At 47.9% G+C, this 27032-nt stretch overlaps 1 long non-coding RNA gene across 1 annotated transcript; it reads right to left on the reverse strand.

The window, feature by feature from the left end:
- Positions 1–11876: 11876 nt before the first annotated feature.
- Positions 11877–17394, reverse strand: LOC128901964 (uncharacterized). Its single transcript, XR_008463557.1, has 3 exons — positions 17086–17394; positions 12492–12667; positions 11877–12046 (listed from the first exon to the last, which is right to left on the reverse strand). It is a non-coding gene; the product is annotated as an uncharacterized LOC128901964 (long non-coding RNA).
- Between the last annotated feature and the right edge of the window lie 9638 nt (positions 17395–27032).

Raw genomic sequence — 27032 nt, forward strand, 5'->3', positions numbered from 1 at the left:
AATCTTTATTGTGCAACTGCTGCTCACAGCTTTTATTACCTTCCACAGACACGCGGCACAAAACATTCGACATCAACAGTGCCTAGATCGACGGGCAACAGACGAAATCCATTCAGCGGCGATTTGTACACGTGCAGCAGCTCTTGCGGTGCAAAAATCTCAGCCAGGCGGCCAGCCCAACTGACGGCCACCCAGAATACGTAGATGTACGTGACAGACAGGCTGCCCACCCTCGGGCCCTTCATCCGCAACCATCCGGAATCCATCGGTCAGGCCCAGGTGAGCAGCACGCTGCTTGCCAACAATCATTAAATGCCCAAGAAGCTGGAGAAGGAAGTACAAAACCATAAATAAGTAAAATAAAAAGCCGCACACAAAAAGGGGAGAGGGCAGGGAGGGGAGGAATGAGAGCAGAGAAGCACCCAGAGAAACCAGTTAGCCAACTCCTAGCAATTCAACCACTGCGCTTCAAATTACTGTCTGTCCGCCTGCAACCGGCATTTTCCAAGCAAAGCTACAAAGACCGATTACGCACACTGTAGGGGGGGGGAAAGAAAAAGGGCTACGCAATTGTTTTCAAGCTAGACAGTAACGGACTACAAAACAGCCACAGAAGCTAAGTTTGTCTCCGGGTTAAAGCCCCCCGTTATCTCTTCAGGCAACATACGCAACTCGGGTGGAAAATAAGCTTCAGGCTGCCTTTTGCGTGGGTTTACAAAGTCTCTGAACTTGACTTTTATAGCCAAAAGCGAAGCATCCAGCACCTCTCGACCAGCTTTGCCCTTCCTCACCCCCGACCTGCCAAAAACCCCAAGCCCTCTTCTCCGTATTAGAAGAAGTACTACTCCTCCTCTTGCTCTAAACCGTGACAGTAGGCATCACCCTGCGCTCCAAAACAACACTGCATTTTGCACCAGGAGTACGTACCCAGGGATGAGCATTGCTTTATATCGCTACTTTCGGTCAAAAAGCTCAGCTCCATTACAAGCCAGAGAGAAAAGATTATAGCGCCAGAAAACCCAAACCAGCCTACCGTGCCCTATCAAGGGGAAAAGGGGGGATGGGAAAGAGTCTACTAAATTAGGAACTAACGACAGGTACAGTTTAGCGTACAGAAAGCTTCCACAGTACTTACACATTCACCAGGATCTTCTGCTTCGCTTAACCTCATAATTGCCTCCTTAGGCATGGCTAGGAAAAGCGTCGGAGCTTGGGGTGAAAGATCACGGAACGCAAGGCGCTGGAGGAAGAGTAAACAGTTAAAACGTCATTGGCTTCAGAGAAAGGTAATAATAGCTTAAGCAAATCAATATGCCCCACCGAACTCCTACAGAAGCAGACTACCGGATACCCCAAACGCAAGCCGAAACGTTGATTTTTCTTACGCGATATTAATGCTTTCTGTACAAAAAAATACAACGTCTTTACAGAGCCCCCTCCAGAAGTGGGATTCGGCATGCAAGGTGATGGGGGCAAGGAGGCGGGCCAGTACTTCAGACTAGCGACCTCCAGTACGTTTTAATTCGGGTCGATCGTTTCCTAAGGATGACGAGTTCCTGGATTTACTTTTTTGGTAAAGAAAAATAAGAAAAGCTGTAACAATCCAGTTTGGGGGCGCAGAACCAAAGCCTAGCACAGCAGAGCTGTGAAATCTCTACAGTGCTATTAGGAGGCACATCAAGACCTGCCTTTCTCCTACACAGAACTAACTCATTACGGTCACCACTCAGACGTTCACCGTTTACATACATACGCCTGGAATCCCCGAGGAGACTGACTGCGTGCGCTTAATCTAAGGTTTCAAGACTGTCGTCCTACACGAGGTAGGACCACTCGCATCCCTCGGCAGCAAACTTTGCACGACTTGCAGTGCCAAAGGGATATCACGCGGCAAACGTCTGCGGCTGCCACCAAGTGCCTTACCGTCAGAGGCCCTCCTCTACGCACGCGCGCACGCGACACGGCGGGGCTGGGAACCGAGGCGAGCCGGCCAGCACCAGCAACCCAGTACGCGCCGCGGCAGCCGGGGGCGGGGGGGCCGCACCGAAGAAGCGCGATGTTATAGGGATCGCGCAGTAGAGAGCGCCACAACCCAGAGAGGCCCCGTCCCTCCACCGCCCGCCCGCCCGCAGCAAGGCCGCCACCCGCCCTGCCGCGCTCCCGGGCACCGCGCAACGGGTCCTCGGCTCAGGGTGCCTGCGAGCGCGGGGGGAGGGGGGGACGGGGGGAGGGAGGAGGAACCGCGCTCAGAGCAAAGCCGCGGCTACCTCCTCGTCCTCGTAGGCGACGTTGGCGGGGAAGCGCCTTGCCGATGATCTTCCCGAAAACACTGCGGGTGGCGGCGGCACCAGGCCGGGCGGCCCGCGCCCCAATAAGCTCGTCGGCCACGACAACGCCCCTTGTCGCCCCCGCGCTTCCTCCACTCGGCCAGGCCCTCCGCGGCGCCCATTGGGCCGCCAGATGGCCGCCGGCCGATCCCGCGTCTCGATTGGCTGTCTCGTCTGTCGTTTTCGCTTGTCCCCGGCCCCCCGGCGGGTCCGCCCTCGTCGACCTGGTGCTTAGCGGGGCTCAGGGAGTTTGCGTGCCCTCGGGGCGCGGAGGGATCCGACCTGGGGGCGGAGGGAGAAGACGTTGGGCCAGTCCGCGGAGGGATCCGTGCCGTGTAGTGCTGCGACCCTGTGGGCGGGCGACGAGGTCTCAGAAGAGGCTGTTGTAGCTACAAGTACTATTGACTGTTATTTATTACCGCGTCAACTCCACCCCAAACGTGCTTGTGGCTTTTTGGTGCTGCTCCCTCCAGTCAAAGGACTGCTTTTGCCAGGGCAGGGCAGGCCTTAACTTTTCAGAACACTCCCCAGAACCGACAGAAGTTGCTCTCAATTGTTCCCTGCAAGCCCCGCTTGGATTGCAGACGTTTCTAAGCTGCGCGCCTCCTGGGAGAAAATACAATACAAAGCGTGTCTTCAGCACTGGTGGCTCGAGGGCTGTGTGTGTGTGGGTGTGTGGGGGGGGCGCAGATCGAGATAGGATTTGCGCTAAGCTGGGTAGGAGGCTCGTAGAAAAACAGGCAGTGCCCCCAAAGCTGCCCAAGGGTGGTCTCTGGTGCCCTGCACCCCCGGGGATAGTGAGCAATTTGATTGGTCTACACAACTGTATTGTAACATGTATAAACCCTGCTTTCCTCTGTAGCGGGCTAAGGATATCCTTAGCCGCCTTTGCGGCAAGGGCACGTTGTCGGCTCACGTTCAACTTGATGTCCACCAGGAGCCCCCCACGTCAGCAAAGCTGCTCTCCAGCCAGTCGGCCTCCAGCATCTACTGGTGCATGGGGTTGTTCCTCCCCAGTGCAGGACTTGCGTATGTTCAGGTTCCTCAGGTGGTCTCGAACCGGATCCTTTCCTACGATGGGAGGGACTTTGTTCCCCCAGTCCCTGCCTTGAGGTTCAGGGACTTGAGAGATGCGGGAAAGGTGATTGCCGGCGACAACGGAGGAGAAAAATCCTTGAGTGCCTCGGCCTTCTCCATGTCGGTTGGCGCTAGCTCTCCTGTCTTACCTATCGGAGGGGGGTGGGGGTGGGGTGCGTTTTCTTTAGTCTTCCTTTTCTGACCAACGCACCTGTAGAAGCCCTTCTTATGATTCTTCTTCACATCCCTTGCCAAATTCAGCTCCAGCTGTGCCTTAGCTTTCCCGACCCCATCCCTATATTCTTCCCAGGATGCGTGTCTCTGCTTCCACCGCCTACGCATTTCCTCCTTGCGCTTCAGCTCGACCAGAAGGTCCTTACTCAGCCATGCTGGGCTCCTGCCTTCCTTGCCTGATTTCATAGAATCGTCTAGGTCGGAAGGGACCTTTAAGATCATCGAGTCCAACCATTAACCTAACGCTGCCAAAACCGCCACCAAACCACGTCCCTAAGCGCCGCGTCTACCCGTCTTTTAAATACCTCCAGGGATGGTGATTCAACCACTTCCCTGGGCAGCCTGGTCCAACGTTCGATAACCCTTTCCGCGAAGAAATTTTTCCTAATATCCGTCCTAAACCTCCCCTGGCGCAACTCGAGGCCGTTTCCTCTCGTCCTATCGCCTGTTACTTGGGAGAAGAGACCAACCCCCGCCTCGCTACAACCTCCTTTCCGGTAGTTGTAGAGAGCGATAAGGTCTCCCCTCAGCCTCCTTTACTCCAGGCTAAGCCACCCCAGTTCCCTCAGCCGCTCCTCATAAGCCTTGTGCTCCAGACCCCTCACCAGCTCCGTTGCCCTTCTCCGGACACGCTCCAGCACCTCCGTGTCTTTCTTGTAGTGAGAGGCCCAAAACTGAACACAGTATTCGAGGTGCGGCCTCAGCGGTGCTGAGTACAGGGGGACAGTCGCTTCCCCAGTCCTGCTCGCCACGCTATTCCTGATACAGGCCAGGATGCTGTTGGCCGCCTTGGCCACCTGGGCACACTGCTGGCTCACATTCAGACGGCTGTCTACCAATACCCCCAGGCTCTTTTCTGCCGGGCAGCTTTCCAGCCACTCTTCCCCAAGCCTGTAGCGTTGCACGGGGTTGTTGTGACCCAAGTGCAGGACCCGGCACTTGGCCTTGTTGAACCTCATACCATCGGCCTCGGCCCATCGATCCAGCCTGTCCAGATCCCTCTGTAGAGCCATCCTACCCTCAAGCAGATCGACGCTCCCGCCCAACTTGGTGTCGGCTGCAAACTTACTGAGTGAGGGTGCACTCGATCCCCTCGTCCAGGTCGTTGAGAAAGATATTAAACAGAACCGGCCCCGGTACTGAGCCCTGGGGAACACCACTTGTGACCGGCCGCCAACTGGATTTAACTCCATTCACCACAACTCTCTGGGCCCGGCCCTCCAGCCAGTTCTTTACCCAGCAAAGAGTACGCCCGTCCAAGCCATGAGCAGCCAGTTTCTCCAGGAGAACGCTGTGGGAAACGGTGTCAAAGGCTTTACTAAAGTCTAGGTAGACGAATTTCTATTTTCCCATTTCTTACGCGTGGGAATCGAGAGCTCTTGTGCTCGAAGAAAAAACGTCCTGAAAGAGCTGCCAGCTCCCTTCTGCTCCTTCTGCACAGGGGCTTCCAACTCCTCCTGTTTGTTACCTGTGCTGCGCGCAGTGGTATAGAGGCACTTCAGTTGGGCTGCCGACCGTGTCGCCTTTCTGGAGGATCAAGCCCCAAGTCCTTTGCGGCATTTCTCAGGGGTTCCCCTGTTGGTTCCTAACGCATCAGCAGCCCCTGGCTCTTCTCTGTTGCTCAGAACTCCATCCCCTTCCCCCGCTGAGCCTAGTTTAAAGCCCTCCTTGTAAGTCCGGCCAGCTTGTTGGCAAAGACCCTCTTGCCCCGCTTGGTCAGGCGAATCCCATCAGCTCCCAACAGACCCGGCTTCTCAAAGGTACGCCCGTGATCACAGAAGCCAAAACCTCGAGTATGGCACCAGCTACGCAGCCAGGCATTCACCTGTTCAATTCGTCTCCTCCTTCCTGGACCCCTCCCTCTGACTGGGAGGAGAGAGGAGACCACCACCTGTGCTCCTGATCCTTTTAACATTGCTCCGAGGGACATAAAGTCTCTTTGGAGGGTTCTAAGCTGCCTCGTCAGACCCTACGCGGAATAGTAGGAGCGCATGATAATCTGCAGGGATCACCAGGCTCGGCAGCCCCTCGGCGACGCCACGGATGCGAGCCCCTGGTAGGCAGCAGACTTCTCGAGAGAAATCGCCTGGACGGCAAACGGGTGCGTCGGTGCCTCTCAGTAGGGGATCTCCAATTGCTAACACCTTACGTGCTTTTCTGGTGGCACTGGTTCTGATGCGGGCGGGAGGTTGGGTCAGCTTTGCGTGGTTGGCTTGGCCAAGTTAACCAAGCTCACACCCACCTCCTTATAGCTGTTCCTGGGTTTCCAACACGCGCACACAAAGAGCATCCAACAGGCTCCGCACATTTTCATCCCTTCGCACGCAGGAGTTCCGGTGCCTTGTCTCTTTCATTACCAAGCGAGAACAAAGGGAGACTAGAGCCCTCTGCTCACAAGAGCCTCTTATTGCTCAGAAAGAAGGCTTTTTCTCTTGGAATTTCCCCCCCTCGAAGCAACTGGATCCCCAGCGATTTCCCGACTTTCCTGTCTCCAAAACCCCAGTCACTATCGTTCCTTAAAGCACCAACCCCCTTCAACACTTCTACATGGAGGAATCTGCCCTTTAGGCTTTGTGATGGATTGACCTCGGCCGGCTGTCAGGGGCCCGCCCAGCCGCTCTCTCACTGCCCCTCCTCAACAGGACAGGGGGAGAAAATAGGATGAAAAAGTTCCTTCAGGAAACATCCACCGGCCGGACCCACAGGCAGCAGGGAAATACCTGCCCCGGACAGCGCTTTGCCCTTTCTTCAATAGGTTTTCACAGGGGCGCCCCCGGCTTCGCTGAGCCGCTCAGCTTTGGCCTGCGGCAAGTCCAGTGCCTAGCTGGCTGGCACCAGCTGCGTCCAGCACAGGGCAGACCCTGGCCTCTTCTCACACAGGCTACCCCCGCAGGCCACACCTGGAGCGCCGTGTCCAGTTCTGGTCCCCACAATTCAAAAAAGAGACGCAGACCGACTGGGGAAGGTCCCAAGGAGGGCCGCAAAGATGACCAAAGGGCTGGAGAACCTGCCCTAGGAGGAAAGGCTGAAGGAGTCGGGTCTCTTCTCCCTTGCAGAAGAGAAGGCTCGCGGGGGAGGGAACCTCATCGCAGTCTGCCAGTACTTAAAGGGCAGCTACAAAGAAGAGGACGGAGGCTTTCCCACAAAAGGTCGGACGCAGCGTTCAAGGGCAACGAAGGATGGCCCTGCTTTCCCATGCCCGTCTCCCTTTTTTAATAGCTGTTAAAGAAAGATGAAGTTTGCTGTCTCCCTGCGACGTAGCTTTGGTTTGGGTCTGGCTGGGATGGAAGGTAACTTTCCCCACAGCAGCCCTCATAGTGCTGTGCTTCGTAGCTGTAGCTGGAAGGGTGTTGATAACACACCAGTGTTCTGGCTACTGCCGAGCAGTGCTCCCACAGCACGGAGGCTGTCTCTCCAGCCACCCCCACCCCCACAGTCCAGTAAGCTGGGGGTGGGCAAGAGGCTGGCAGGGGACACAGCCAGGACAGCTGACCCAAATGGACCAAGAGAGATATTCCACCGTGCTATGGAAGCACCACAGCTGCCATTCAGACCAATTGTTTTCTCCTACCACGTCCCTCCTCGGCAGAAAAGGGATTATCAACGGGGCCTTATCACACAGCCCTTGATGAAGTGCTCCAACAGGAGTTGGATGCTTCCAACGCATTGCACTGTGCCGAAAGCACCCTTGTATGGCATGCCTGTAGCGTCGCATACAGTATTTTCTAAAGGTGTTGCAGCAGCAGCCGCCTACACTGGCTTTACGTACATTTGCGTACCGCTTCCAAAGAGCCAAGAGTCTGCTTCCTACAGGACGCAGGAGACTGCTAAGCCGTCCCAGCGTCACGCTTCAAATGACTGGCCAAATCACTATCTATCTATAGAACACTGTTAACAGACCAACACAGTCCACGTACTTACACTCCGGGGAGACGCCGTTTTAACTTGCGGAACTATTTCCCTCAGTAAGACGCACAAGACGGAGGTGAGATCCCCATGCTAAATCTTTATTGTGCAACTGCTGCTCACAGCTTTTATTACCTTCCACAGACACGCGGCACAAAACATTCGACATCAACAGTGCCTAGATCGACGGGCAACAGACGAAATCCATTCAGCGGCGATTTGTACACGTGCAGCAGCTCTTGCGGTGCAAAAATCTCAGCCAGGCGGCCAGCCCAACTGACGGCCACCCAGAATACGTAGATGTACGTGACAGACAGGCTGCCCACCCTCGGGCCCTTCATCCGCAACCATCCGGAATCCATCGGTCAGGCCCAGGTGAGCAGCACGCTGCTTGCCAACAATCATTAAATGCCCAAGAAGCTGGAGAAGGAAGTACAAAACCATAAATAAGTAAAATAAAAAGCCGCACACAAAAAGGGGAGAGGGCAGGGAGGGGAGGAATGAGAGCAGAGAAGCACCCAGAGAAACCAGTTAGCCAACTCCTAGCAATTCAACCACTGCGCTTCAAATTACTGTCTGTCCGCCTGCAACCGGCATTTTCCAAGCAAAGCTACAAAGACCGATTACGCACACTGTAGGGGGGGGGAAAGAAAAAGGGCTACGCAATTGTTTTCAAGCTAGACAGTAACGGACTACAAAACAGCCACAGAAGCTAAGTTTGTCTCCGGGTTAAAGCCCCCCGTTATCTCTTCAGGCAACATACGCAACTCGGGTGGAAAATAAGCTTCAGGCTGCCTTTTGCGTGGGTTTACAAAGTCTCTGAACTTGACTTTTATAGCCAAAAGCGAAGCATCCAGCACCTCTCGACCAGCTTTGCCCTTCCTCACCCCCGACCTGCCAAAAACCCCAAGCCCTCTTCTCCGTATTAGAAGAAGTACTACTCCTCCTCTTGCTCTAAACCGTGACAGTAGGCATCACCCTGCGCTCCAAAACAACACTGCATTTTGCACCAGGAGTACGTACCCAGGGATGAGCATTGCTTTATATCGCTACTTTCGGTCAAAAAGCTCAGCTCCATTACAAGCCAGAGAGAAAAGATTATAGCGCCAGAAAACCCAAACCAGCCTACCGTGCCCTATCAAGGGGAAAAGGGGGGATGGGAAAGAGTCTACTAAATTAGGAACTAACGACAGGTACAGTTTAGCGTACAGAAAGCTTCCACAGTACTTACACATTCACCAGGATCTTCTGCTTCGCTTAACCTCATAATTGCCTCCTTAGGCATGGCTAGGAAAAGCGTCGGAGCTTGGGGTGAAAGATCACGGAACGCAAGGCGCTGGAGGAAGAGTAAACAGTTAAAACGTCATTGGCTTCAGAGAAAGGTAATAATAGCTTAAGCAAATCAATATGCCCCACCGAACTCCTACAGAAGCAGACTACCGGATACCCCAAACGCAAGCCGAAACGTTGATTTTTCTTACGCGATATTAATGCTTTCTGTACAAAAAAATACAACGTCTTTACAGAGCCCCCTCCAGAAGTGGGATTCGGCATGCAAGGTGATGGGGGCAAGGAGGCGGGCCAGTACTTCAGACTAGCGACCTCCAGTACGTTTTAATTCGGGTCGATCGTTTCCTAAGGATGACGAGTTCCTGGATTTACTTTTTTGGTAAAGAAAAATAAGAAAAGCTGTAACAATCCAGTTTGGGGGCGCAGAACCAAAGCCTAGCACAGCAGAGCTGTGAAATCTCTACAGTGCTATTAGGAGGCACATCAAGACCTGCCTTTCTCCTACGCAGAACTAACTCATTACGGTCACCACTCAGACGTTCACCGTTTACATACATACGCCTGGAATCCCCGAGGAGACTGACTGCGTGCGCTTAATCTAAGGTTTCAAGACTGTCGTCCTACACGAGGTAGGACCACTCGCATCCCTCGGCAGCAAACTTTGCACGACTTGCAGTGCCAAAGGGATATCACGCGGCAAACGTCTGCGGCTGCCACCAAGTGCCTTACCGTCAGAGGCCCTCCTCTACGCACGCGCGCACGCGACACGGCGGGGCTGGGAACCGAGGCGAGCCGGCCAGCACCAGCAACCCAGTACGCGCCGCGGCAGCCGGGGGCGGGGGGGCCGCACCGAAGAAGCGCGATGTTATAGGGATCGCGCAGTAGAGAGCGCCACAACCCAGAGAGGCCCCGTCCCTCCACCGCCCGCCCGCCCGCAGCAAGGCCGCCACCCGCCCTGCCGCGCTCCCGGGCACCGCGCAACGGGTCCTCGGCTCAGGGTGCCTGCGAGCGCGGGGGGAGGGGGGGACGGGGGGAGGGAGGAGGAACCGCGCTCAGAGCAAAGCCGCGGCTACCTCCTCGTCCTCGTAGGCGACGTTGGCGGGGAAGCGCCTTGCCGATGATCTTCCCGAAAACACTGCGGGTGGCGGCGGCACCAGGCCGGGCGGCCCGCGCCCCAATAAGCTCGTCGGCCACGACAACGCCCCTTGTCGCCCCCGCGCTTCCTCCACTCGGCCAGGCCCTCCGCGGCGCCCATTGGGCCGCCAGATGGCCGCCGGCCGATCCCGCGTCTCGATTGGCTGTCTCGTCTGTCGTTTTCGCTTGTCCCCGGCCCCCCGGCGGGTCCGCCCTCGTCGACCTGGTGCTTAGCGGGGCTCAGGGAGTTTGCGTGCCCTCGGGGCGCGGAGGGATCCGACCTGGGGGCGGAGGGAGAAGACGTTGGGCCAGTCCGCGGAGGGATCCGTGCCGTGTAGTGCTGCGACCCTGTGGGCGGGCGACGAGGTCTCAGAAGAGGCTGTTGTAGCTACAAGTACTATTGACTGTTATTTATTACCGCGTCAACTCCACCCCAAACGTGCTTGTGGCTTTTTGGTGCTGCTCCCTCCAGTCAAAGGACTGCTTTTGCCAGGGCAGGGCAGGCCTTAACTTTTCAGAACACTCCCCAGAACCGACAGAAGTTGCTCTCAATTGTTCCCTGCAAGCCCCGCTTGGATTGCAGACGTTTCTAAGCTGCGCGCCTCCTGGGAGAAAATACAATACAAAGCGTGTCTTCAGCACTGGTGGCTCGAGGGCTGTGTGTGTGTGGGTGTGTGGGGGGGGCGCAGATCGAGATAGGATTTGCGCTAAGCTGGGTAGGAGGCTCGTAGAAAAACAGGCAGTGCCCCCAAAGCTGCCCAAGGGTGGTCTCTGGTGCCCTGTGTTATAGATTGTGGCCCAATAATTGACAGGAACCAGTCCAATTAATCAAATTAGTTTATTAAGCAAGCGGCAGCAAGCAAAACAGCGCTGGGCGGCCGGGGAGTCTTTGCTCCGCCAACGGCGCACACCCGCTTCCCGAAAGTAGCTGATTATATACTCTTCTGGTTCCCGTATATGTGTCAATCCTGGTATATTCTGTGTCTGAGCGACGTGTTGCTAGGGGGTCGGTCTTGTCCCGCCTCCTGGTGGTCGTGAGGCTGAAGGCTCCTCATCTTTATCAGTGTCCTTGGGGAGACTCTTTTCAGCTTATCGCACAACTTAGCTCTTCCCTTTGAAGTGTTAAAGCACACCAGATGCCTGTGATTTAGGCCTTGAGGTGTCAAAGTGCACCAGACAGCACACCGGATGCCTGTGATTTAGGCCTTGAGGTGTCAAAGTGCACCAGATAGCACACTGGATGCCTGCGATTTAAGTATGTGAAGAGTCGAAACATTGTAATTTTTCACCAGCCTTTAAGAAAGCCTGATTTGATTAACAAACATGATTCTATTTATTACAATCCCCCCTTTTTTTTTTTATTTACCATTTTGTTCATCAAATCTTTGGAGTTCAGCGTGACTTAAAGCTAATGTTTCTTCTATTGCTGGTTCCTTATCTAATGACTCGTATTTAGCCCTGAGAAGCATTAAATGGGCAGCTTCCAGTCTGCCCTTTACAACTTCAATTACTTTGTTCAATATACAAGGGCCAAATGTTAATCCCAAAATTAATAGTATCATAGGTCCCGCGATGGTAGACAATAGCGTAGTCATCCATGGGGAATAATTGAACCAAGATTCATACCAACTTTGCTGTGCTTCTCTTTCTTTCTTTCTTTTTTCTAATCCTTCTCGTAGTTTTGTCATGGTGTCTCTAACTACTCCAGTGTGATCTGCATATACGCAGCATTCCTCATCCAGAGCAACACACAACCCCCCTTGCTGTGCAAACAATAAGAAACCTACAAGATTTAGTAAAATTAAAATTAGAGTGTGGCGAGAAGGGTGGAAACCCGGCCGGGTAATAAGTTTAGTTTGAACACTCACTCCAATTACCCAGTCCTTTTCAGTGCTATCACCCCTCCCGGGGCATTTCGTGCGATTCCCTTGGTTAACACTGAGGCAGTCCTCCCAGTGTCTTTGTACAGTCCCACTCTTTGGGTTCTGTTCTCCACAGCTTTTTACTCCTCTGCCTCGCTCGTCGACTCGGTTGCTTCGAGCCACGAGGGGTATCATCTTCTCGGCAGCAGGGGTAGTCTTCAGGAGAATAAATGCAATTTTTAGTCGCTTGCTTCTGTGCATTTCAGGTGAATCGCACTGAACCCCTTTAAGTGTCTTGCGACAACACACTTTAATAATGTCAATTACAAATGGAGCAGGTTCGCGAGGGTGATAGCAATAGTACTCGGGTTTAATACCCCGTGCAAATATCTCCCGCCATTCACTAGATTGCTCCTGGATTTCACCATTAAATATTTTTATGTCTAGAGCCAATTTGGTGAGCTCACGCTCTTTGTCCCCACAAGGTTGGCAAACCCCTCGAGGGGGTATCCCGTAACGGCAATGGGTCCCCCTCCGTTCTCGACACCCTTTACAAATAAAACAAATAAAAAGGATAACAATTACAGCTCAGAATGTCACACTTGATTCTTATGTCCCCTGTATCACCGTAACCGTACCCCACCGATATGCTCACTTGTACCACAGTTATATGTGTGTCCATTTACAACCTCCTGAAGGCAATCTTCAGATCTCCAGGCGGGCTTGTCACTTCCCAAGAATAGTCTTTTAATGGTCCTTTTACGCGGCTCGCATGAGTCCAGCCTCTCTCTGCTGTCCGGATGGCTGTTTCTGTGGTGAGTAAAACGAGATAGGGCCCTTCCCAACGGGGGGGTTAATGGGGACTCTTTCCATGATTTGATTAGCACTTTGTCTCCTGGCTTTATGTTATGCATGGCTACATCCAAGGGGGGTCTCTGTACTACTAAGCCCTTATTCCGCAGCTTTACTCTCCTAGCCATGAGTTGAATTATATAAGGTCTAATTTGTGAATTTTCAAGTTGGGGGTGGTCCTGCGGAATTTCTAAATCGTATGGCATCCCATATAACATTTCAAAGGGGGAAATTCCTACATCAGTTCGGGGCTGTGTTCTTATATTCAATAGTGCTAAGGGGAGGCACTTTACCCGTGACATCTTAGTTTCTAACATCAATTTTGTGAGCTGTTTCTTTATTTCCCCATTTACTCTTTCTACCTTTCCCGAGCTTTGTGGATGCCAGGGAGTATGATATTCCCATTTTGTCCCCAAAGAGGAGAGAGCTTCCCTTGCTATTTTTGAAACAAAATGGGAGCCCCTATCAGAGTGTATTACCTCAATGGATCCATACCTAGGGATTATATTTTCCAGCAAAGTCTTCACTACGGTTTGAGCGGTGGCTCTAGCTGTCGGGAATGCTTCCACAAAATGGGTTAGGTGGTCTATGATTATTTATATCGTCCCACCTTTGGAAGTTCAGTGAAGTCTAGCTGGATTTTAGCAAATGGTCTGTGAGCCAGTTCTCTCCCCCCAGGGCTTTTTCCCGTAACTGATGTTTATTGACCCTTTTGCATGTCATACATTCGCTAACTATTCTCTTTGCTATATTGTATACACCAATGCACATATACTTTGTGGCAAACTGATCCACTAACGCCTGAGTTCCCCAATGGGTGTTCTCATGGAATTTTTGCATGATTTTCAAAGCCAGAGGTTTTGGGAGAACTTCCCGGCCATCCGGGAGTTTCCACTTTCCTTTTTCTGTCTCCCTGATTCCCATCTGAGTCAGCTTATCTTTTTCCTGCACTGTAAAACTCAGGATTGAGTGAATTTTTCCGTGTAGATGGCAATGGCTATACTTGGGGTTGTCACATTCATCATAAATTAGACATCTGCAAGGGACTGCATCGATTCCAAAATCCTTCCAACGCTCATAACATGGGAATTCGTCTGATTCCTTTCCACAAGTTATACAGTCCTCCCGAGTTCTTTTAGTCTGGATCACCATTAATGCCGCTCTTTTTGCTTCTTGATCAGCAAGATTGTTTCCTCTGACTAATGGGCTTAATCCTTTTTGGTGTCCTTTTAAATGTACTACGGCTATTCCCGCTGGTCCTCGTAATGCTTGTAAGACCTGGATTATTAATTCCTGGTGTATTAATCCTTTTCCTTGAGAATTTATTAAACCCCTTTCTTCCCAAATTTTTCCAAAAGTATGCACTACGCCAAAGGCATATTTTGAATCCATATATATGGTTCCAATTTTACCTTTTAAAAGTTGCAAGGCTCTTAATACAGCATATAGTTCACAAGCCTGTGCAGACCAACTAGGGCTCAGAGGTCCTGATTCTATTACACTAAATGTTTTTCCATCAATGATTGCAAATCCTGATTTTCTCTTTCCTTCAACTACCCGGGATGATCCATCTACAAATAGCTTTTCTCCTTCTCCAAGTTCTTTCTCATCTAAATCTGGTCTGATTTTTGTTTGCTCCTCAATGTTGTAAAGACAATCATGATTTATTTTGTCACTCGGCTCCCCATACAAAAACTGTGCTGGATTCTGCACGCTTGTTACCTCGAGTTCCAGTTTGGGAGAGGAGATTAGGATGCCTTCATATTTTAGGAGCCGGGCGTCTGTTATCCATTTGTCAGCTTTTTGTTGCAAAATTCCCCTGATGTTGTGAGGTGATAATACCCTCAATTCTCCTCCAAAGGTAATTTTATGGGCTTCCTCTACCAAAAGGGCTGCGGCTACTACCGCTTGAAGGCAGGTAGGCCAACCCCTACTTACGGGGTCCAGGAGTTTAGATAAGTATCCCACAGGTTTCTTTCTTCCTGCCCATTCTTGTGCTAATACCCCAAATGCGGTCCCTTCATCAACATTGATAAATAGATAAAATGGTTTCTTTACATCTGGCAGGCTCAAAACTGGGGCATTTACTAAATCAGTTTTTAGTGTCTCTAATTGTTTATCATCATCCTCCGACCATTCCAATAATCCATCCTTAGTTAATTTGGTATAGAGGAACTTCACCTTTTTGCTATAGTTCTCAATCCATTGCCTGCAATAGCCAAAGAGACCTAATAATTGCCTAACCTGTCTTTTAGTTCTAGGAGCCGGTAATGACAATATGCCATTCACCCTTTCGGGGTCTAATTTCTTAGTTCCCTTGCTTAGTCTGTGTCCCAGATATTTTACTTCTTTCTCAACAAATTGTAGTTTTGATTTTGATACCTTCAATCCTTGTAAACTCAAAAAATTTAGTAACTTAATACTTTCCTGCCTCACTTTTTCTTCGCTATCACCAGCTAGGAGCAAATCATCCACATATTGGACCAGTGTGACTCCTTCACTTAACTCATACCCCTTCAGGATTTGTTCTAAGGCTTGTCCGAACAAGTTCGGAGATTCGGTAAACCCTTGGGGCAATACCGTCCGCCGTAATTGTTGTTTCCGATGGTTATCTGGGTCTTCCCATTCAAAAGCAAAGTAATCTCGGCAATCTTCTTTGAGAGGGCATGCCCAGAATGCATCCTTCAGATCTATTACACTATACCATTGATTATCGGGCCCTATTTGACTCAGGAGGGCGTGTGGATTCGCCACCACCGGGAATCTAGCTATTGTTCTCTGGTTAATTTCTCGTAAGTCATGTACTAACCTATATTTTCCATCCGGCTTTTTTTACAGGCAGGATGGGAGTATTAAAAGGAGACATACAGGGTTCTAACAACCCCTTTTCAAGTAATCTTTGGATCTCAGGTTTCAAACCTAGCCTCCCTTCTCTAGGAAGGGGGTATTGTTTTATCCTGACTGGTATTTCTGGGTTCCTTATTGTTACTGAAAAGGGTTCAATATCTAACTTACCTACTGTTTCCGGGGTGTACCAGACTTCAGGATTTATTTTCTCTTCATCTCTTACTCGTAAGGGACACAGTTTAATTTTTTTAGTGTTTCATTTTTTACTTCTAAGCCAATTCCTAATTCAATCATCAAATCTCGGCCCAATAAATTATAGTCTGCTTCAGGCATGAGTAGCAGGGACCCCACCCCTACCTTAGAATGGGTTTCAAAAAACACATCCTTTATTACGGGTATTCCAAAAGGTTCTCCTTTTGCTCCAATAACCTGTATAGTCGCCGAGGATATTTTACATCCTTGGGGCAATTTTTGAACGGTAGATCTTTCTGCTCCCGAGTCCACTAGGAACTCAATTTCTTGTTGCTGGGGTCCCACTTCTAGTTTTATCAAGGGCTCTGTTGTTTTTTTGGTTTTTTTTGTTGGTTTTTTTTTTTTTTTTTTTCTCAGGTTCCCAGCAAATAGAGCCCCTGACACCCCTAGTCTTTGAACATTTTCTCATCCATCATTCTCTTTCTGCAGTCCTTTTTAACATGCCCTTTTCCTCCACAATAAAAACAAACCACAGTTCCCCATTCTCTCCCTCTTAAAGGTTTTCGGGTGTCCTGTCTTATCTGGCGAGCTTCAAACCCTTTTCCAGGGGTTGACGTCCTTTGCCCTTCTCTGACTGCAGCTACCAACATTCTGGCTTGTTTCTTATGTATTTCCTCCTCCCTGCGGACATACACTTTCTGGGCTTCCCTTAACAATTCATCCAAACCCCTATCCTGCCAATCCTCCACTTTCTCCAGCTTCTTTCTAATGTCCGTCCATGATTTAGCTACAAATTGGGCTTTTTCCTACCCCTGTTTCTTCTCTCTCAAGTGATATAGATTTACTCTAGTCTCTGACCTTATCCACAAGTGTGCATATTCACTCTCCTCCAGGCTAAAGGGTTCCTTAGAATTAACATAAATATGTAAAGCCTGGCATATCCAATCTTCAAAGGACCCAAAAACGGGCCAATACAGGTGGTCACTTCTAATTTGTTTCCCACCCCAAACTTCCATACAATAATGTATCATTTTTGCTTTATCCTTACCCTGCCTAGAAGGGTAATCATCCCAATATTTAATCATTAATCCTAACGGACTGTCTGGCGGTATCTGGGGTAACCTAACCTTAGGCACCGACCCACCCATGGGATCAGAAGGCTTGCTTTTCTTCTGTCCCATCTTCCGGAGTGCCTTCACGCACACACACAGTCTTTTCCCCCTGTTCGTGGCCCAGTCCCTCGCGGGAGATGGGAACCGCACTACTAAAGGGTCCCCACTTGCTTCGTCCTCAAGTGGACGTCTCACACAGGCACACTCCAGGATACCCAACCCCAACCGAACGGATCACCGGCCTATACTTACTCATTCCTGAGTCTTCGTTCGGGTCTTCGTGCACAAAGTTTACGGGGTTGCCGGCTTTTATTTGCTTGCTGCCGAATTTCGAGTTCGTCGGTAGAGGTTTTGGGTGTAAAAACCCCCAACAGGGGCCGCTTACTCAGCGGGGCGCCCCCCCTGTGAGGTTTACAGCCAAATTGCCTCTATCCGAGTCACGGCACCAAATTTGTTATAGATTGTGGCCCAATAATTGACAGGAACCAGTCCAATTAATCAAATTAGTTTATTAAGCAAGCGGCAGCAAGCAAAACAGCGCTGGGCGGCCGGGGAGTCTTTGCTCCGCCAACGGCGCACACCTGCTTCCCGAAAGTAGCTGATTATATACTCTTCTGGTTCCCGTATATGTGTCAATCCTGGTATATTCTGTGTCTGAGCGACGTGTTGCTAGGGGGTCGGTCTTGTCCCGCCTCCTGGTGGTCGTGAGGCTGAAGGCTCCTCATCTTTATCAGTGTCCTTGGGGAGACTCTTTTCAGCTTATCGCACAACTTAGCTCTTCCCTTTGAAGTGTTAAAGCACACCAGATGCCTGTGATTTAGGCCTTGAGGTGTCAAAGCGCCCCAGACAGCACACCGGATGCCTGTGATTTAGGCCTTGAGGTGTCAAAGTGCACCAGATAGCACACTGGATGCCTGCGATTTAAGTATGTGAAGAGTCGAAACATTGTAATTTTTCACCAGCCTTTAAGAAAGCCTGATTTGATTAACAAACATGATTCTATTTATTACAATCCTCATCAACTGTGGTTTCAGTTTTAATCAGAGGTCGTAAAGGAAAGACTCGAGATTTCACAGTAAAAGTCCTTCCCTCCTCATCTTCTTCCTCATCTTCACTATTAGACCAAAAATCTCCGGTCTGGGTTCTGGAATTTGGATAACACATTAATTTACGAATTTGTTGGACTTGGGTCGAGGGCTGCATTTTATCTAAGAGCCCAGTCACCCTTTCCAATAACATTTTAAGTTGGTGATTTTCACCTTTAAGTTGGAGATTTTCACTCCCAAGTCGAGCATTCCGGTTTCCTAAACATTCATTCTCACTCACAAGCTTATCAACTTGAGTTCTTAATTTTTCTCCTGTCTCCTTTTGAAAGGCTAGTGATGACTTCAACACCTCATTCTCCGAATTCAGGGTTGCATATTCTACAGCTGAAATCAGATTAGGAGCAGGGGTTTCCCTAGCTGCTTGTTGTGCACAAGATAAACAGGCGCCTAACACCGCACAGATCACACCTCTGCCTTTCCCCACTCTGAGCTTCTGTGAAGCCCGACACTCTTCAATACGTTCCACCACTTTCTCTTCATCCTTCCAAAATTTATGGGCCCACTCCTTCCCAGCCTGGGAAGGGGCACAATCATATTTTTGCAGCAGTTTATCCATGGCAATCCTGCCGACTACGCCAAAAATTCTGTTGCGTGAAAAGAGGCAAAGCGGTTTTGGCAGAAAATAAACCCCCTTGTGTTATAACACTCCTCACCAAGGTGGGAGGCTAGGTGCGGCTAGGTTTAAATTCTGAGTGATGCCCAATTCAGCACTATCAGTCCAATCGCATTTAATATGTATTAAACTATTACGATTTGGATACACTAATAGTGGACTGCACCTTCAGTCTAGTCGTGCTCATGAACTAGCACGGCCACTCTCGAGTCTTTGGTCGCGTTCAGTGAGAAACCAAAATGACTAGCTACTTTAAAAAAAGTGCAGTTTATTTAAACAACAGATATATAGGTTCTTAGGATTGCCGGTGATAAATACACTGTCTGCAAAGCACGTGCAAAAGAAAGTATTGTTACATATACAAAATGCGTGACAAAGTTATAAACGATACAGCCTGGCTCTAAATGTAGCAAAGAGAGTCTCTAGAGAAATTTCTAAGTTTCCCGAGGAAGCACTCGGTATAATCTAAGTCTTACCCAAAGGCGTCCCTATGGGGGGGAAGAGAGGCTCAGCCCGTCGACTGATCCCAGAAGTCAGTGATGTATTTCTTTATGATGGTGTCTTCCCTGGGTATCCCCCCTCTCTCGGGCTATTTTTATACTATTTGTTATCTTCAAGGTGGAGTTTGAGTGACTTTAGTCATACATACTTTTATCATGATTGGTGTAAATTTTTCTCGCTTCACAATTAAAGGTATAGTTTATGAGAAATTCAGGGCACAGACTCAAGAAGGAGTGGTCGCACCTTGGAGGCGGGTAGCCTTCGGGATGGAGGTGTGTTTTGGTATTATAATGACATTATAATGAGCAAAGTTCGCACAAAGGACAGCATTTCATCAAAACTTGACAAAAAGTTGGCTCTGAGCATCTAGCGGGCAGCTAATTGGCAGCTTATCTGTTTCATGGTATCATCCCATTCCCGTATCCGCTATACATCATAAGGTAAAGCCGCGGAATAATTGCATCCCGTCCCATACCTTATGTAGCTTATCAGGGAACCACAGATGTTGTGTCCTTCATGCCAGCTGCGGCTGTTTTCTACCTCAGAAGCCTCTTGATTTTATACTTTTCCTTAATGTGTGAACAATGCTGTACTTTTGTATTTTTTAGCCAATTTAGTACTTATTCCACAGTCCATCTCCAGGTCTGAAGGTTTTTTAAGTGACGATGGGTGAGTTGTTTAGAGCTGTGGGATCTCCAGTGACAGTGTGTGCCCCGTGTTTTCTCATCCTATGCACATATACCTCTACGCTGCATCCTCTTGTCTCCATGTCTGGGAGGCCTCTGCTGTCATACCAGGCCTATATTTCTCTACATTATTGTGTTAGTTGTAAATATCTCATTCTACCTAGAACAACCACTTCTTACTGCTGTCTATATAAAACTATGGTTGTATCACACACAGATAAAAGTAAAGCAACTTGGTCATAGACACATGGTCAAGTAGAGAAATGTCTGTCACAGCTAAACTAAGTAAAACAAAGCTGTAGCCAGGTCAAGAAAATTTCAGACACAGGAGGCCTGACACACCTATCCCGAGGCTTTGCAAACTCAGTATAAAGCTTAGGGCCTGTTATTAGCAATAGCAATACTGTATTAGAGGGCTACATGGTTACAGACTTGAGCTAAAAATGCTTTGGAAAAGTGCCTCAAAACAGATCATAGAATCATAGAATAGTTTGGGTTGGAAGGGACCTTAAAGATCATCTAGTTCCAATGCCCCAGCCATGGGCAGGGACACCTTCCACTAGACCAGGTTGCTCAAAGCCCCATCCAACCTGGCCTTGAACACTTCCAGGGATGGAGCATCCAAAACTTCTCTGGGCAACCTTGTTGTCCCAAAGTGGGGTGGTTTACCTGGAGTGCAAGACACCAATATACACACAGAGTAGAGGTGTTTATTGAAATCATTTCTGCAGAGATGGGTGCTAGGGGGTAATCCACAAAGCTAGCACACCGGCCTACAAACTCCTCAGAATATTTATACAGTTCAAAACACAGAAATACACACCCTTAATTATAATTATTGATTAGTACCTTATCTTACCAATTTCTATTGGTTAGTACAGTCTCTCGCTTTCATTTAGAGCTACAAGGTCCTTTAATTGATGTGCGCATGCTCCAATACCGTGGCAGTACCATGGGGGAGGTAGTTCTGTTCGGTCTCTAATTGAGTTGGTGGTTGCGATTTCCCACTGCCGCCTTTACGTTTCCCACAGTTACTGCAGATCTTTGTTGACTTTATGCTTCATCCAGCAGCTGTCTGGTTTTCAGCTGGTTTTGGCGCCTCCTGTGGAGCGATGTTCCCTTGTTATCAGCCTTCTGTTCTTCTTCAAGGGTATATTAATTAGCAAGGCATGTATTGTTCATACCAAGTGTCCAGTTTCACAAGGCCTTGTAACCTTTTTACAGCTCTTTGCTCTTGCTTAGTGAGAGATTCTACCTCCTAAAATACATTCTACCTTTTAAAAGTACATTCTACTTTTTTAAAGTACATCATTCCCCCCTTTGAGACTATGAGACTTGTTTCTATAGTTCTCATATGTCTCCCTATTTCTTTTCATTAACATTACGTAGTTTCCAACAGTAACTTGTACAATCAATTTCTTAGTACAACTAAAAGCAATGCAAATCACGCTTATTACGATTACAATTGCAACCATGGTTTGAAGCAAACTAGCTAACCATCCAGTAAGAGAGAATCCAAAACCTTGTAACATCTTGTTTAACCATCCTCCTTCCATGGAGGCCTTAATGTCTCTACTGAATTCTGCCACTTGCTGTATTTTGTCTATTTGCTGATGCAGATGTTCAGTCACATTGGGTATGTGGATGCAAGAATCCTTCTTCTTCAGGTTTAAGTATCCACACACCCTGTGTTCATGTAATAATATCAAATCTAAGGCCAACTTATTCTGTAAAGCCATTTTTGAAGTTGCTTGTAATTGAGTATTTAAATCTTGTAATCCAGCTTTGGCTGCATTTGCTAATAATTCCACCTGTCCTGTCAGATTATGTAACCACATTCGATTTTGAAAGGAAGCAATTTGGGGGCTGAAGATAACTTCTAAGGCCCATCCTACCTTACATTCCTGAACAATAGAGGGCAGTTCAGTGCTCACCACTTCATATGTGAAGCTGGTCTATTTTTCCCATCTGTAGGCAAAAGTCAACCAGTCATTTTATGGTTATCTTCTGCTTTACCACCCCGACACCAAGTTTCTCAAGGTTTTTTTTATCTGCAATTTTTCATGGATGGCCCTTGTTGTTACCAAGTTATTTAAAAGTAGCATATGGAAGCTTTTTCATATCCAATGCCTGCTCCTTTTCCAGATAATTTATGGATCTGCTGAACAGCATAGGTCCCTGGATAGATTCCTGTGGGATTCTGCTGGTGACCCTCCTCTGCTGCGAGAACTGATCACTTATCTTTTAACTAGATATTTATCTGTGTAAGGACTTCCCCTCTTATATTATGGTTGCTTAGTTTACATGAAAATCTTTTGAAGAGCCAGCTAGGCTGTCAGCCTTGTTTCCACATCTACACACGATTGTTGACTTCATCAGAGAGCTCCAATAAGTTTGAGAGGCCTGACTTTACAAAAGTCTAACCATCTTAGTTGATTAGATATCGGGTTGATTTTTGAATGAGAGGATATGCACCCCAATTAATAGGTCAGCTATTTCATTCTCAAGTTCCTTGAACTCTTTGGTGGGTAATCACTTGTTGGCATGTCTTCACCTAGACACAACTTCAGCTTTCAGGATTCCTTTTGCTAACTTCTTTTGTACTACTGTTTAGCACATCTGATTTCCTTTTTGCCTCTTTGCAAGTCTCTCGCTCAGTAAATAGCATGCATTTGCTGCACAGTAACTTTAAACAGTCTCTTTGCCACCCTCAAAAATGGAACTTTTTAGCTGCCCCTTTTAGCTTCTATTCATAACACCCTTTTTTGAAGCTAAGTACGTAAAATGAAAAAATGCAGTAGTGTATTTTTTACTCAGCATGTTATAGCCTGTGTTGCTGTCACAGTCAGTCATGTAGTCAAATACTACGCCTTTTCTCTGTTTAGGCCTGGAATTTCAATCCATCAGGGTTCTGTTAATTATTTACATGTTTAGCTTGTTGATCTGATTTGCATCTGTGCTCCTTTAACATGCAACACCACTGTTGTCCTAAATCTGGGTTCTTTTAACCCGTTGTGCAAGAAGCTGATATATACACAGAGGCGAGATATTTGTTTATTTCATTTCTGTGCAGAGATGAGCGCTTGGTGGTTCATCCACAAAGCTAGCATGCCTTGGGTTGGCACACGGTAAGCATTTATATGTTTTCCAGCAACAGTTAAGCAACAGTTATCAGTACTTTCTACAGTTACACTTAGTCATCCTCATTCCCATTGGTTCTTGCTGTGCCTTGTCTCCACTTAAAGTCACAGCGTCCTCTCTTTTTACTATGTATGCTCCATGAGGAGGGAGCTTTTGTTAGTAAGGGTCTTTCCCTACCGAGGGCGGGGTTTTTACTCTGTTAATTAGGATAGTTCACTCATACTTCAAATGACTTCTTCTTTGGCCTTGTTAGCAGTTCTGTTCCCCTTGAGTTTATCTTGGTATTCCCTTATTTTGCCTAATTTGTGGTATCCTCCTGTTCTTTCTCCAGGCCACATCTTTTTAACTATTTTACAGTGGTTAATTGTACCTTTACTTTTAGTATTTCTCCAACACCACTCCTCTACCAGTATGACCTATACTCACTCCTGCATGCTTTATACCTTGATGATTCTTTAGTTTTACAGTGAGATTGCCCTTGCTTAATCAAAACTTCCATCTTTCTGTGAACAGAGCTGTTATAGCCACAATGGGAAGACCAAATAGATACAGTAATCTTGTTATCCCAAAGCGGGGTCAAAGATAGCTTCTAAGGTCCATCCTACCTTAATTGCAGTGGTTGGATGTCGCCAGGAGTCTATTTCATTTCGCTTTAATTTCCCCCCAGTTGGGTATCCAAGGGTCTTTGTCTCCATAAGGGACACAAGGTTAACATACCCAAAGTATGTTGATGCACTTTTCCTTCTAAGGGTAATTGGGTAGTCCAAGTTCCATCACTACTAACCCAGACAGCATGACCCATGGAAAGCATTGCTTTCTCATTACAATTAACAGACTCCTTTCATATCATGGTGCCAGTCCAAGTATCATATATACAAGTGGCATAGTTTCTACAAAGGCACCCTAATCATAAGGCTCTGGCCACCGGACCCAATCGTTGGATTCCAAAATCAGTTGTAGAACAATTAAAGACTTGTGTACAATTCCATTTAGCATTTTGGGGTTTTCTGTTCCTTGCCTTTGCTATGTTTAATGATTGGATATTCGCGTCCTTCAATTCCTCCTCTCCAGTCCATTCAATACACCAGGGGGTACTTTGCATATAATGTCACTCGCTGCCTTCTAACCTAGGCCAAATCTGTGGTAAATTGTTGGCAAGGCGCAGAAGATGCAGTTTGTACATTCCAGCACGTATTTTTAAGCGATGACGATGTACAGGGTCTGGGGCATTCCCATCCTACATCCCAGCAAATGTTCTCCCTGTAATTCTTATGCTATCTTCCTAATTCAATTACCCACCCTACTGCTTCGTCTATCAATTTGAGTGCGAGAAGTCCGGTTTCGTTACTTACTGTGGCCTCAAAAGTTCAATTCAGATCTAATGTTAAGATTTCCCAATCTAGGGGGTTCTCAGCAGATTTTGGTAATGGAAGGCAAGCGGTTATACTGCTACTGTTGTGGATTCTCCCGAACGACTGGATGAGTTGTAAAATTAGATTCCCTTCACAAGTAGTAAATGCTAAACTAATCAATGTCACACATACAACTTTCATTTTAACAATGTTAGACTAAAAACACTTTCTAATAATGTAAGGTTAACAATATATGAGGTAACAGAATAAGTATTCCCAACCTGCCACTTAGGCAAGTCCTGTCTCCCAGAGTTCATCGAGAGTCTCTGGTTATTCGGAGTTTAAGCTCTCCTGTTGGTGTAGAGGTCCGTTTGTCCTGATCTCACTCTGGTGCCTTCTTTACTCTGGTGTAATGGATTCAAGAGTTGATCCCATTTAGCCTTACTTCAGCGTAGGTCTTTAGCAGCACAATATAAGGTCCTCTCCACCTTTCTTTCAGCGGTTCATCTTTCCAGGTTCGTATGTAGGCCTTTGACACGGTCCCCCACAACATCCTTCTCTCTAAGTTGGAGAGATATGGATTTGATGGGTGAACTGTTCGGTGGATAAGGAACTGGCATCCAGAGGTCAATGGCTCGATGTCCAGATGGAGAGGGGTGACAAGTGGTGTCCCTCAGGGATCCGTACTTGGACCAGTGCTGTTCAATATCTTCATCAATGATATAGACAGTGGGATCAAGTGCACCCTCAGCAAGTTTGCAGATGACACCAAGCTGAGTGGTGCAGTCGACATGCCAGAGGAACGGGTTGCCATCCAGAGGGACCTGGACGAGCTAGAGAGGTGGGCCCGTGCAAACCTCATGAAGTTCAACAAGGCCACGTGCAAGGTCCTGCACTTGGGTCAGGACAATCCTCATTATCAATACAGGCTGGGGGATGACGTGATAGAGAGCAGCCCTGCGGAAAAGGACTTGGGGGTACTGGTGGATGAAAAGCTGGACATGAGCCAACAATGTGCACTTGCAGCCCAGAAGGCAAATTGCATCCTGGGCTGCATCAAAAGAAGCGTGGCCAGCAGATCAAGGGAGGTGATTCTGCCCCTCTGCTCCTGGAGTTTTTCTGGTTTGTATCCTGAGGATAGGAGCCGTTTTTTGCCTAACAGATATGCAAATACCTTTATATAACTTTTTAGGAGTACTCCTATGAGGACAGGCTGAGAGAGTTGGGGTTGTTCAGCCTGGGGAAGAGAAGGCTCCAGGGAGACCTTATAGCGGCCTTCCAGTACCTGAAGGGGGCCTACAAGAAAGCTGGGGAGGGACTGTTTGCAAGGGCATGTAGCAGTAGGGCGAGGGGCAATGGTTATAAACCAGAGCAGGGTAGGTTTAGATGAGACATTAGGAAGAAGTTCTTTACAATGGGGGTGGTGAGGCACTGGAACAGGTTGCCCAGAGAGGTGGTGGAGGCCCCATCCCTGGAGACATTCAAGGTCAGGCTTGATGAGGCTCTGAGCAATCTGATCTAGTTAAAGATGTCCCTGTTTACTGCAGGGGGGTTGGACTAGATGACCTTTAAAGGTCCCTTCCAACCCAACACATTCTATGATTCTATGAAGTTGATAATATGTTGCCTTCAACTACAATATAATAAACATCTCTAAGAGACTTCCCTTGATTTGCAGATGGACATAGAGCAATAGATATAATTTAGCCTAACTAATATTTTCTAAATGTTAAAACAACACTTTTCTTTATTTTCAAGGCAGAAGTAAATATAAACTGAAAGCACTCTATCCCTTTTCAATAAACCCACTTGTAGTGGTGACTGAAAGGATTAATCACCTGTGGGACCTCATGCCTTTAAAGTTCATAAGGCTGAGTTCAGAATTCTCCATACTACTCTGTAGTCTGTGTGAAACGCTCTGAAGTGTGGCCCCCTTTTCTTAATATCTCCACATAGATGTATGTGTTGGTATTATTGGTGTCTGTCAAAACAACATAAGAACTTAGCACTTAACTTAGAACTTAAGCTTTACAGAGTCAGTGTCATCAGTGCCCCAATCTTCCAGGTAGCCAGGTGATTTCCCCCCCCCCCAAGTATGATATGCCAGTTTGAAATTTGTATCTGAACATCTGATAATGAACATTTGATGAATTTCAAAAACATGGTCCAATGTAATGTCTCAAGTAGATCAGTCCTTATCTTCTTCCTTTTTTTTTTTTTAATGTTTTTCTGTTTTGTATCCTGAGGATAGGAGCCGTTTTTTGCCTAAGACATGCAAATACCTTTATATAACTTTTTAGGTGGGAGTAAAGTAAACACAGTGCTATAAGAAAGGGACAGATGTCACTCATGCAGCTGTTTTTTCCTGTTAAATGTGTATCTTTCATTTAATACTTTCCTAGATCAGGAGCAGATGAATTCAGCTAGCTTGCTTCCTTCCTTCCTTCCTCAGATTCCGCTATAATATTGCATTAGCTCATGCTATAACTCAGTGCACACTTCTACACTGTTCGTTGTATTTACTAGACATAACAGAATTGTTGCATAATGCTAGTCTTTTGCATGGCATTAGTCTAAAATGATAAGGGTAATTAAGGAGGCTTATATTAGTATGGTGAAGAGTTTGCACTATCTTTTGAAGTTCCTCTCTTATTCCCAGAATGTGAGTTTGACAGAATAAAATGGGCCTTGTTTTGGTATATAATTGCTGAACGTGTGCATTGCTGTTCTCAAGTTCAGGACTGTGCAGGCTGAGTCTGACTGTGCTTTGATTCTGTGCTTTTCTCCCACGTAGGTAATA

Source organism: Rissa tridactyla, chromosome W (genome assembly GCF_028500815.1).
Source record: "Rissa tridactyla isolate bRisTri1 chromosome W, bRisTri1.patW.cur.20221130, whole genome shotgun sequence".
Lineage (NCBI taxonomy): Eukaryota > Metazoa > Chordata > Aves > Charadriiformes > Laridae > Rissa > Rissa tridactyla.